General features: G+C 49.2%; 1 protein-coding gene across 4 annotated transcripts in view; it reads right to left on the bottom strand.

The window, feature by feature from the left end:
• SH2B2 (SH2B adaptor protein 2) overlaps positions 1–242 on the bottom strand; it is a 74,999-nt gene extending 74,757 nt beyond the window's left edge. For all 4 annotated transcript variants that reach the window (XM_059717659.1, XM_059717661.1, XM_059717663.1 and 1 more), the window contains exon 1: positions 93–242. The gene's annotated coding sequence lies outside the window, so the exon portion shown is untranslated. The remainder of the gene's footprint in view (positions 1–92) is intronic.
• Positions 243–13,416: the final 13,174 nt, after the last annotated feature.

Genomic DNA, 13,416 nt, shown 5'->3' with positions numbered 1-13,416 from the left:
GGGGAAGGGAAGGGAAGGGACGGGGACCCCGTGCCGCCGCCCCCGCGGGCCCCCTCCCCGGCTCCGGGGCCGGCGCAGCCGGGCGCACTCACGGGGCTCGGAGGCTCATTGCACGCGGACGCCTTCGGCTGCGGATCCGGCTCCGGCTCCGGCTCCGGCTCCGGCGGGCCCGGCCCCCGCTGCGCTGCAGCCGGCGGAGACGCTGCCGGGGACCCCGCGCGGCCACTGAAGCGGAGCGCAGCCCCAACCCCGCCCCACCCCGCCCACCGCCGCCGGCCTTTAAAGGGCCAGGGCCGCCCCCCGCGGCGCCGCCCCCGGCCCGGCCCGGCCCAGCCCGGCTAGCGGAGGGCTGCCCCCCCGCCCCGCCCCGCCCCGCTTGCGCCGGCCGGTGTCTGTGCTTGGGTGCGAGGCTGGAGCCGCAAGTGTTGGCAGCGCCCGGCCACACGCTGCCGGGGCAGCGCTTCCCAAACACGGCTGTGCGGGCAGCACCACCTGCCCAGGGCACACGCCGACTCCTGCGGCCTGGCCAGGCCGGCGCCGGGGTCCCGCTCCAGGCTGCGCTTCCCACGGGCGGTCCCCACGCCCTGCTGGCGAGCCCCTGCCGCAGGCAAGGCGCCCACCTGTGCAAAGGAGGATTTCTCACCCAAACAAGGGTGAGCCTTCAGGTCTGCAAAGCACCTGCAGGATTAAGGCAGTAAGTGCCATGCAAGGGTGCCGTGAAATGTTGGCAACTAAGCGGGGCAGCAGCTTTCAGGGAAGGTAAAGGGATCGATCAGTATGAAGACGGAGTAAAATGAAATGAGGAAAGAATTTAAGTGAAGTGGGTGCTTCCCATTGTGGTGCTTGCAGGCACGTACCTACCTGGCCTCTGAGACACGGGAGAGAAATGCCCATTGCTCATGCTTCTCCTCTCTCTCCTTTTTGCAGTCGAGCTTGACCATTGCCAGGATTTGGGCAGTTTGTACATAATAAGGTGGTGTACTCTCCCTTAGCACAAAAACTTGAAGAAAAAAACAGGTGACCCGTGACTGTCTTGTCGGGCACCTGGCTCTCACACTTGTAAGCACCCCACCAACCGACCCGCTGAGCTTCATGGTACTCCACCAGGTGACACATCCTATAAATGGGGAGATCGCAGTACCAATAAATACCCATGGCCGCATACAGAACAGGCACAATCAGAATTTGTAGCGTCCTCCACATGCCTACATTTCTTTGCAAACTATGTTGCTTATGTTGCGTTAGCCAAGATACAAAGGCTTATGCCCTGATCGTTGTTACACCTCCTGTGCATAAAATAAAGGTCTTTTTCAACCGTGTGGAGGATGCTGTTTGAATTTTGCTATTCCCCTCCCCTTTCATTCCTCAGATACCTTCAACTTGCCTTCCTTTTTGCTATTACAAAAAATAACCATAACTAATACCTAAAAAAGAGCGTTTATTATTTTAAGGACTGAAGTCAGTACCAGTCTAAATAATCCATGTTAATGGACAATGCTGTCCCAGACCCGACATGTATGCTAGTTCAGCCCGCTGCATACCGAGGTGTATTGATGGTCAGCAGTGCTGGGCAGGAAGGACCAGCCGTTGGAACCACCCTGGTCTTTGAACCTCTCTGTTGTGTGGGATTTTCAGGGAAAGTAACAGACTGTCTGGCTTGGGAAGGGGATGTCTGGGAGTGGCCATGCTGCCATTGGAGGGGCTATAGCAGGAGAAAGCCCCTGGGAGAGTGTTTAGAGGGGAGCACTGTGCCAGATGCTCTCTGTGCCTCAGGCATTGTGAAGAAACATGCATGGCAGTGGAAGACAGTAGTTCTTGAAGCTGCGAGTAGCCCGTCCTCTTGGAAGGGACAGACTCCAACTTCTCATGTGCCCCTTTGGGTATGCAACAAGGACTAACTGTTGCTAAACTGTGAGCTGACTCAAAACTGACTTGCTCCCTCCTAGTAAAGCTTTCTAGGTTCTGTTTCTGTCTGACCTTCACCTTCTAAATGAGGAATCGGAGCCAGGACAGGGCTGTAGAACCAAAGATGTCTCTGGTTCCTGCTGGGTGCATCTACACATTCATAAATGTGCCATAATTACAGCGTATTAAATGTAGTACCTGTAATAACAGGTACTAAACTTAATGCAGTGTAACTGGCACTACTGAGCAGCAGCACTGATGCACGCTTTTTGTGATGCTAATGTGCAGTAGACTAATTCTACTGCACCTTAGCACATTAGCATGGGTTTTTCCTGCCATGCTAGAATAAGTCTACTGCACATTTAGCACCCTGTGTAGATGCACCCACTCTGTCAAAAAGGATTTAGCTGCTCTTTATAACTGTGTACCCCCCTCTCTCTGTAGGAGCCCAAGGATCAGTTCTTTATTTGTGTTTCACAGGCTTGTTATGTTTTGCCTCAAGCGGGGGAAAAAATAACAGGAAATCTGCTTCAACTTCCCCTACGTAGGAACTTAAATCCTTTTGAAAGACAAGGGCCAACATTTTCAATAGTGTCCACTGTATTCTGACTACTCTCCATGAGCCCATCTCCCTGGACCCTGACTTTTGTTCAGAGGTGCTGAACACTGTGTCCCCAGCTGGTGTGTGTGTGTGTGTGTGTGTGTGTGTGTGTGTGTGTGTGTGTGTGTGTGAGAGAGAGAGAGAGAGAGAGAGAAGAGTGGGGGAGGACACAAAATCTGCACCTCTGAAAATCAAGCCAATAGTATTTCTGAGAGCCCATACTTTCTGAGTGTTTTCTCCATAGCCTCTCAAAAATGCAGGGGTGGGAGGTGAGAGAGGAACGCTTATGAGTGCCCTTCCTCCTGTGACCTATTTTTAAGTTAAATAACATATATCAGGGATAGGCAACCCCCGGCACGGTTGCCAAAGTGTGATATGAGAAGGCATGTCGCTTGGCGCACACACCTTGGGGCGGATAGCAGGGAAGAGGCTGGGGATGCAGTGCTGCAACAAGGATTGGGTCCCTCGTGGCTCCCCCGCCATGCCCCTGGCATGCCAACATCTTACAAGCCGCGTTTGCAGGTATTTTTGGCACTCCGTCCAAAAAGGTTGCTGACCCCTAACATAAATGGCTACACTGAACTGGACTGCTAATTGCTTTGGCACCTTGAAATATGGATGTGAAAAGACCAGAATCTCAGCTGGTGTAATTCAGCATGGCTCCTTTGACTTTCATAGATTTCATAGACATTAGGGCTGGAAGGGACCTCGGAAGATCATCGAGTCCAGCCCCCCGCCCAAAGGGCAGGAAGTCAGCTGGGGTCATAGGATCCCAGCAAGATAAGCATCCAGTTTCATCTTGAAGGTGTTCAATGTAGGCGCTTGAACGACCTCCGGTGGCAGGCTGTTCCAGACCTTGGGGGCTCGGACAGTAAAGAAATTCTTCCTTATGTCCAGCCTGAAACGATCTTGTAGTAGTTTGTGACCATTCGACCTCGTCATCCCTTGGGGCGCTCTGGTGAACAAACGTTCCCCCAGATACTCATGGTCACCCCTGATAAACTTGTAGGTGGCCATCAGATCACCCCTGAGCCTGCACTTTTCCAGGCTAAAGAGCCCCAGGGCTCTCAGCCTGTCATCGTAGGGTCTGCTTCCCTGACCTCTGATCATGTGTGTGGCTCTTCTCTGGACTCTCTCAAGCTTCTCCACATCCTTTTTGAATTGTGGAGCCCAAAACTGGACACAGTACTCCAGCTGCGGCCTCACTAAGGCCGAGTACAGGGGGAGAATGACGTCCCGGGATTTGCTTGAGAAGCATCTATGGATGCAAGCCAGCGTCTTGGTCGCTTTACTAGCCGCAGCATCGCATTGCAGGCTCATGTTCATCTTGTGGTCAATGATGACCCCCAAGTCTCTTTCTTCCATAGTGCTAACCAACATAGCACTGCCGAGCCTATAAGGATGCTGCAGGTTTTTCTTCCCAAGGTGGAGAACCTTGCATTTATCGGTGTTGAACACCATCAGATTCTCATCCGCCCGCTTGCTGAGCCTGTCCAGGTCAGCCTGGATCATCCGCCTGTCTTCTGGTGTGGGTGCTTCACCCCAAAGTTTGGTGTCATCGGCAAACTTGGCCAGTCCGCTTCTGACTCCAGTGTCCACATCATTAATGAAGATGTTGAACAGTATGGGCCCTAGGACAGAGCCCTGGGGGACCCCACTGGTCACAGGACACCACTATGAGTGACTTCCATCAATTACTACCCTCTGGGTCCAACCACGGAGCAAATTTTCCAGCCAGTGGATCGTGGAGGACCCAAGGCGACAATTGGCCAGTTTCTCCAAGAGGTGATCATGGGATACCAGATCAAAGGCTTTTTTGAAGTCAAGATATGTGACATCAATCTCTTCTCCCTTGTCCAGGTGATAGGTCACCTGGTCGTAGAAGGAAATGAGATTGGTCAAGCAAGACCTACCCGCAACAAACCTGTGCTGGCTATCCCTTAAGATGTTGGCGTCGGCCAGTCCATTAAGGATGGCCTCTTTAATAAACTTTTCTAAGATCTTCCCTGGGATAGAAGTCAGGCTGATGGGCCTATAGTTAGCCGGATCCACTTTCCTCCCTTTCTTGAAGATAGGCACCACATTGGCCTTCTTCCAGTCTTCGGGCACTACACCAGAGCGCCAAGAGTTTTCAAAGATCCGCGCTAGAGGCTGGGCTATGATGCTCGCCAGCTCCTTGAGTACCCTGGGGTGAAGATTGTCAGGGCCGGCTGACTTGAAGGTATCCAGCTTCTCAAGATGTTCCTTCACGAAGTCAGCATTAATGGAGGGCAGGGGATCACCCTCACCCGGACTTCCCGGCCCAGTAGCAGGCATGGGCGTCCCATGGGGCTGATGAAAGACCGATGCAAAGTACCTATTTAATAGGTTGGCTTTTTCCTGGGCGTCAGATGTCAGTTGCCCCATCTGGTTCAGCAGGGGTCCAACGTTGTCCCTGCTTTTCCTCCGGCTCCCCACATATCTGAAAAAGGACTTTTTATTGTCCTTGATGCTCAAAGCTAGTTGGAGTTCAGTTGCAGCCTTGGCTTTCCTGGTCAGCTCCCTACAGGACTGGACCAGTGCAGAATAATCCTCCTTGGAGGTGACTCCCATCATCCATCCTTTGTAGGCCTTTCTTTTTAGCCTCAGGAGGTCTGCTAGGTCCCTGGAGAGCCAGGGGGGCTGCTGTGCCCTCTTGCTGCCTTTCCTCTGAGATGGAACAGACTTAGTTTGTGCATTGAGGATCGCTCCCTTGAGGAGCAACCACTCTTCTTGAACTCCCCTCTCCCTGTGGTCACAGTCCCTTAGGGCCTCACTGACAAGCCTCCTGAGCTTGTCAAAGTCAGCTTTCCTGAAGTCAAGGACTTGCGTGTTGCTGACTGACTTGCCAGCTTTTCGGCGGATGGTGAAGGTGATCAGCTCGTGGTCGCTGTCACCCAGCCTCCCATCGATCACTAGGTCGCCGACTAGGTCCTCCCCAGTAGCCAGCACCAGGTCGAGCAGCGCTTTGCCTCTCGTTGGCCCATAGACTTCTTGAGTCAGGTAGAGGTCATCCACGCACGAGAGGAAGCTCTGCGACCGCTCAGATTTTGCTGAGCAATCCTCCCACGAGATGTCCGGGTAATTGAAGTCACCCATGACAACCATGGTCCTGGAGCAAGCTGCCTCAGCCAGTTCCTGGGCAAACTCCTGGTCTAGGTCAGGACTTTAGGTGGGAGGTCTGTAATAGACTCCCACCATTGTGTCCCCTGTGCCGTGTTCCCCACGGATTTTAACCCAGAGGGTCTCCAGCTGTCCACCCTGGTCACCAATATCGGCTTGCAGGGACGCATAGCTTTCCTTAACATAGAGAGCTACACCCCCGCCCCTTTTCTCTACACGATCCCTCCTGTACAGGGTATAGCCATCTATCCCCGTGGTCCAGTCATGGGTGGAGACCCACCAGGTCTCCGTTATCCCTATGACATCGTAATTGTTTGCACTGAGCAGGAGGATGAGCTCCTCCTGCTTATTCCCCAGGCTCCTGGCATTAGTGTACAGGCAGGCAAGTGCCCCCTGGGGGGCTCCTTCCTTGCCCACAGATTTTACCAGGGCTGGGGCTGGGGTGGGCTCCCTTGAGTGCCGTGATCCGCTGGCTTTGCAAGGATTGCTCAGCGGGCCAGCAGTGGCGGTAGTCCCCCCATCCCCCCGACTTCAGTGATCTTAGTGTGATTTAAAGCAGCATACCTTGGCTGGCTTATGTTAACTACCAGTTTAGCCCAAAACATGTCCCCGAATGGTTCTCTACATGTGACAGTGTGGTAGACGGAAAGCTCAATAGCAACTTTGTTTTCATTGCTAATTAATCATGATGGGTAACTGCTCTTTATCAGGAAGATGTAAAGCCAGCAAAGAGGCAGGGGTAGGCACATTAGTGTTATATTTTCCAGACAAGTTGTGAGGCCTTCAGCATTACAAAATATTTCTGCCCCTGCCAGAGTTTATTCCCAGATCTTCAGCGCTACCCTGGGCTGGGTACTCAAGCCTATAGTTGATATTCTTGAGGAAAATGCGGATTTCTTGGAACTCATCAATGTGAATTCTGTGGTCTTCTGAAGAATGGATGCTGGATCTTACATGTGGGTTATACATACTCCAATGCAAACTTCAGGGGGTGGAGGGGGATCCTGGTCAGCCCCTGTCACAGTGTACAATATAAGATCATCTCCCCTCCTTGCAGTAATAGGAGTTGGGCAGAATTTCACTAGGGAACACAGTCTTTGGTCTCTGTGAGCCCCACAGTGCAATAAGGAATCTAGGAAATGTTGGTAAATTTAAAATGCATGTGTATAGCCTCTGGAACAGGTGACTAGAGCTTGGATTGCCAGCTTCTCTGCTAGGTTTTGTCATGACTAATTATATGACCTTGGATAAGCCTCTTGGCTCCTCTGCTTCAGGGTAGTAATATACTTTCCTCACAGGGGTGTTTTGATGCCTAATTAATGTTTACCAAGAGACTGGAGATCTGTGGCTGAAAGGCATTGTTGCTAAATGCAGATTACTTTGGAATAAGTACAATGTTTGTAGCATCTCCTTATAAGTTGCCTCGCCTGTACCACTGATCATGATGTCTCTTCTCCCTCCTCCCCCACAAAAAGCATCTCCCCCATTCATATACATATTTAAAGAAAATATTAGGCAATCAATAGCCTCTTAGTCTGAGATTTCATTAAGGGTTCATTGCACTTGGTATCGATTGCCCTGGTAGTGCTGGGGCTGCTGTGTGTAATGGTAATGCACAGTGAGCTTGTTCGCACAGGACCATAGGATGCAGATCAGCTGGCTTTAAAAGAGGTTTAACAAGCTGTCACTTCTGCTGCTAGCCTCAAGGAGGATAGCCCATCCTGCAGTAGGAGACTCCCTAGAGTAACTCTCTGTAGTTCCTGTGATAACATCCTTTGTGGAATGGTAGCTCCTAAAAGTTGTATAGGATGAAACAGCATCTAACAGGAGTCAGGAACCGATGTTAAAGGGCTGCCCTGTACATCTTGCTTTCTTAAATGGGTCCCTGCTAGATATAGATCCAGAGGATATTGACTTTGACAGTCCAGAACCCCAGCTGTTGCATACAGCTGTGTAAAACACCTACATTTTTGCTTAAAGGTTGGAATGTGCTTTGTGTTTCATTTTGGGATATCCCAGCGTTCACTTGCATGGTAAACCTAAGGCATTCTGTATATGCTGCAAGGTGGATACCTTGAAAGTGTGGATATAAGACATGCCTTTATGTGCCCTTCTAGGTCTGCTCTGCAAGGGCTTGATCCAGAGTCCCAGAGATCTTAGGGGACATTAACTTCACTGAGCAAGTGAATTCCTAACTGTGCCTCATGCTCTCTCCCTGTAAGGCTTCTGGATAGTGCTGGGATATGTAGTTTATACACTTTAAATTCAGCTTTCCCCTCCCCACCCCCATTGGATCTTATTACCATACGGACTTTTTAAAAACATCTCCCAGTTTTATTAGACATAGCTCAAAAGCAAATATACCTTTTTTAAAGCTTAAAGCAAGTGCCCTTGATGAGTGAGAACAGTTGTGACCTAGTGACTGCTATATAATAGCAGACTGAGCTTTCAATCTAAAGAGCAGTAACAAGTGTCTTATTTGCTTGAAGGATTCTTGTGCTGGGATAATACTGAAGATTTCTTCAGGGCCCTCCATTCAACAGTCACAAAGCGCGATATATATGTTGGTAATCAGTACCTCATAATATTACAGTGAAGTCAGTGATGTGCTGTTATCACTTTTGGATGCAGAAAACAAGGCATAAAAAGTTCTTGTGGATAGCTGCAAATAATTACTAGAGAACCTAAGGGCTTGGTCCTGAGTACCCAGGGGATCCTCAAAATCAGTGCTCAGCTGTCTGAGAGCTCAGTAGCTTGTGTTCCTCAAGGGAGCAGGGCACAGCCTTCAGGATGGAGAAAGGACGTGGAGCACTGGAGGTGCTTAAGTGTGAACTCTGTCAGAGGCATGAAGAAGCCCAGGAGGTGCAGGCTGAGATGCCATTCTTCAGTCTACGATCACTGGAAATAGCAACCCCCAATAGACACACACACACACACACACACACTCGGAGAGACGACAGGGGCTAAGACTGAGCAACTGAAGTTTTGTGACCAGCAACTGAGGGGGTGGAAGCAATGAGGAAAGTTTGGGGGAAAGCAGAAGAAAGGATTATAATAGAGAGAGAAAAGTACCAAGAAGGGCAACAAGGATCATGATGGATATGGAGAGGCTTCCATATGAGGAGAGACTAAATAGTCTAGCACTTTTCAGCTTAGAGAAAAAGTGAATGAGAGATGGGACATGACATAGGTCTGCCAATAATGAATGTCATAACGAAAGCAAATAGGGATTTTCTATCCGGTCTCGCACAACAGTGGACATACAGTGAAATTATTAATGAACTCAAAGCCAAGAGACATGAGTACTTTGGTTCTGCCATTGCCTTGTTTTGTGACCGTAGGTCAGTTACTTCACTTCATCTCTCTATGCCTTTGTTTCCATCTTTTGTGTGTTTCGTGTTTATTTAGATTTGTCAATTCTTCGGGCAAAATACTGCCTTGCTATGTATGTGTCCAGAGCGCGCAATAGTGGTCCACTCCTAACCAGGACTTCTAGTCCCTAGTGCAGTACAAATAACGAGCTGTTGCATCCTAGTTATGCTTGCTTCATCTCATAGGCCGGTGGTCAGCCACCTTGTAAGGCTATGGGCCAAACTTACCTATTTTGGAACCGGCCACTGCCACTGGTTTTCCAAGCAGTGACATGGGTAAAGCACCTGCCACCTCCACTTTTCCTGGCAGCAGCATGGAAAACCCTGCTGCCAAATGTCACTGAAGCCTCATGTCTGTTGGCCATTCAGCTTGGAGAAGTTGCCACTCCTAAATACGCAGGTAGATTTGTTTTGGTGTATACAAATACTCCTCCTCCTAACTCCATCAGATTTTTGCTGTGACTTCCTTCCTTCCTTCTTTTCTTTCGTCCTGTACAGTTTTATGGGTAAAACGTATTATCCTAAATGCCTAGTAATTCATTTCCATCAGATGACCACAGTAGATTGACCTTACTGAGCCATTTGCAGCCCTCACAAGGCAACTGCCTGTCCATGGTTTAGGGCATTCAAGAATAATGGGAAGTCCATAGAGGAGTGCAAGATCCTGGTTCAAATGCTTCTCATGCCTGAAATACCTTTTCATCTTGTGCCAGGCAGCCTTGGAAAGGACAGATGGTGTTTTGGTTAGTGTATCCAACTGGGTCCCAGAACAAGTGGGGTCAAGTCTTGGTTGTGCCATGCACCCTATGTGATCTTGCTGCCTCTGTGTGCTGCAGCTCCCATTTGTGAAATGGGAATCACAATCCTTCCCCTCCCTGTACAGACTTCCATCTTTCAGAGGAGGCACTGTCTCGCTAGGCGCCAATAAACTGCCCACCATGACTGCCACCAAACACAGTCACATCCAGAGAGCACCACTGTAGCATAAGTCACGTTACCCATTCAGACCCATCCCTAGGACTCTGCTGAAGTTGATCAAAGATCCTCCCACTAAAGATAGCCAGAAAATGGTTCTTTTGCCCAAATAGAAACTTCTGGGGGGAAAATCTGTTTTTTTCATTTTTAATTTATTTTTAGTTTAATAAACAATGATAATGATGCCAACTTTTGTCAGGGTTTTTGGTATTTTAAGGAGGCTGTGGGGTGAGGAGGAGGGAGAAATAGGAAGTCTTTTCCTGACCAGCTGTACTCAGGATGCTCTATAACTGTCCTATGCCAACCTCTCTTCCCCGATGTCTGGGTGAGGTGTTCGTTGGGTGTTTACTTCCTCGCTTGGGCAGTGGTGGTTTTTATTTACCCTTAGGTTGAAGAAGTGAAATTTGAATGGGGTTTGAAAAGATACTCTACCATGGGTATTTCCCATACATATGGGCTTTGTTGGTCTCCCCACCCTCCCACTTTTTTCTGCTATATGTATTATAGTGTTTTTAAGCCTCCCCAGAGGCATTGGGTGCTGGCTACAGCTAAGTTTGGGGACTTCAACTTGGCTTTGCTGATTCTCCTGCTATTAGCAAACCCCGAGGTTCCCAGCTAGAGGGTCTTGTCCCTCTGCTCAGGGGCAGACCGATCCCCATATTTGGGGTCAGGAAGGAATTTTACCCCATAGTCAGGTTGGTATGGACTGTGGGGATTTTTGCCTTCCTCTATAATGGGAAGGTGGGGCATGGCCCTCTACCCAGGACCCTTTGAGTGTATATTGACATTTTACAGAAGCAGGACAGTGGCTGCTACGGTTCCCCTGCTTTACCTGTGGCAGGTTAGAGTGACTGTGTGTTAGGTCTATGCTGTATCAGGGTTGAGGGTAGCTTTATGTAGAGTTTAATTTATGGGATGGTTTGGATAGGGATGATTCTGCCTTAGGCAGTGGCTTAGACTAAGTCAGTGGTTCTCAACTGGGGCCTGGGGGCTGTGAGCAGGTTTTAAGGAGTCCGCCTGGCTAGGTCTGGTGCAGGAAGGAGCCGCCTCAGCCCTTTGTGGCTGAGATGAGTCCCAAGGAAGGGGCAGCTTAAAAATGGATTTAACAATCTAATTTTAGGCAGGCTCATTTGGTCTGAATATAGCCAAAATAGTGCAGGGTAGAAAGGTTCAAACGGTATTGTAGAAAAATTCACACACACACAAAAAAGAAAGAGGCTGGCCGGTGTCCATGCTCAATGGAGATGTATCACAAACAGTCCTGCTGCCAACTTACCTCTTTCAAAAAGAGAGGATAAAATTCCAAGTGTTACATTTGAATAGCAATAAGTTCTTACTATGGACCAACCCAACGCCCACTGAAGACAATGGAGAGACTGACTATAATTGGCTTTGGTTCAGGCCCATGGTCCACACCTCTGGTAGGTGAAGATGTTCTGGGCCTGATTCTCTGCACTAGTCTTCTTGCACCGAGGGAATTCCATTCATTACAATAAGCTATTCCTGACCTACATCAGTATCCATTCAGGGTCCATCCATTCAGCTTTTTCAAACTATATACTGATAGCCTGCTAATACATACTTTGGCCGTGTTCAGATGAGCTTGGCTGTGCTGTATGTGGCACTGCAGACATATCTGTGGCACCACAAAGCTCACATTCAGGTGTTCTCTGCGTTGCAAGGAAGCAGCATGGGGGGGGGGGGCAGTTTTGATCCCTGGATACACAGGGGTCAAAAAAAAACACACAAAAAAAAATAAATAAATAAGAGAGGAGCAGTGTGCTCTGCTCAAAACTGGAGCCTGGCTGGCCAGAACCATACTCCAGCTGCCAGCCAGGCTCCAAGCAGCAGGATTACCACTGCTGTAGCCCCAGGGGGCCCCCAGGACCCCAGGTAAGGCTGCTGGGGCCAGCCCAGCCTCCCCTACCCCACCCTGGGTAACTTGCTGCGTGCCAAGGTGTCCTGCTGCTAGTTGTCCCCGGAGAACCAAATGTCTACACTTGTGTGGACATGGCCTTTCTGCCCAATTGCTAGATTCTCTGCTGCCCCTTATCTATAACTAAAGCTTTTAGAGGAATAAATTTGCAAGTAAGACAGAACATAATGCATGCTGAAACATGGCTCTCCACCACGTTAAATGATTAAAACTGTTGTTGAATAAACCTAATATCCGCTCTCTTCTGCCAATTCTAATTACAATGCAACTCCCTTAGAGCTATTAGCTGCCTTAAAAATCTCTACAAGGAATACAGTAAGCCTGAGTAAGATGCTGCCAGTGTACTTACACGTTGAGCTTGATGTACACATGAATCCCATTGCCTAAAGGCATCTCTGGGCCCAGGCTTCACCCAGCCCTGCCACAATTTCCAATGTGAGCTCTGCTCTCAACGAGTCTCAGCAATGCACAGCTGCAGTTTTGCTTTATTCTTCCTATCCACATCTTGGGGTGAGTTAAGTCTGGTTCTGTGACTTCATTTTTTCCCTGTCCCATTTTATGAAAAAGGGGCTCAAATGAGCATAGCTAGGCTTATAAGCAAGGTGTGTGTGGTGTGCTTGTTCTCCTCTACGCCATTCCTGCCAACAGCAAGGAGAGTCCCAGTGCAGATGCAGTTGTACTGGGATTGAGTTCATTTCAATGAACTGGCACTGCTTAAAGAAGCATGAATTTCTTTTAACGCAAAGATGACCTGAGACATGTAGTAGCATTACCATCTCAGCATTACCAATCTTACTGCTGTCACCTGAACAGGAACTTCTTGGCTTCAAACACCAGAGAGAGAATGGTCTTGTGGTTCAGCCCAGGCTGGACCTAGATGCCCAGCATGACCTTGGATGAATCACATCATTCATTGATTCCCTGTCTGTAAAAAGGCAATGTTGTCCTTGTTCCCCTTGCCCTGCCCTTGTCTTACCCATTTGGTTTCTAAGCAATCCAGGGCTCTCTCTTACAGTGGGTATATGCAGAACTTAACACACTAAGGCCCAGTCACAGACGGGGCCTATAGGCATAAGTGAGATGCAGGTAATACCATGGTAGTGGTTGCACCTGCTTAACTCTTTTAATCACCAAGGCTAGGGACAGAAGTTACACATAAACCATCTTAAGTAATCAGAAACTGGTTTAAACCTGTAACAGAACATATGTTCAGTACAAATAAACCAGTTTCAAAATGGCTGAAATTGGTGTAAAATAAACCTGGTTGAATGTTGTATCAGACTTAACTGATCTGGGTCAAACCAGTTTGTGAAACTTGTGTCCCAGACCCCTTCCTGGTTCAAGTTAAATCACAGCCCCCCAGCATGGTTTCCAGCCCTGGGCTGTGCTGTGTTGTGCTGTCTGCTCCAGCAGAGAAGGGGTGGGGGTGGGGGGGAAGGAGGTAGGTACTATCCCAGCCCCAGCAAGCCCTGGCTGGGGTCTGAGGC

Source organism: Alligator mississippiensis, chromosome 14 (genome assembly GCF_030867095.1).
Source record: "Alligator mississippiensis isolate rAllMis1 chromosome 14, rAllMis1, whole genome shotgun sequence".
NCBI lineage: Eukaryota > Metazoa > Chordata > Crocodylia > Alligatoridae > Alligator > Alligator mississippiensis.
The sequence above is the reverse complement of the archived record's forward strand: the minus strand, read 5'-3'. Positions and strand labels throughout refer to the sequence as shown.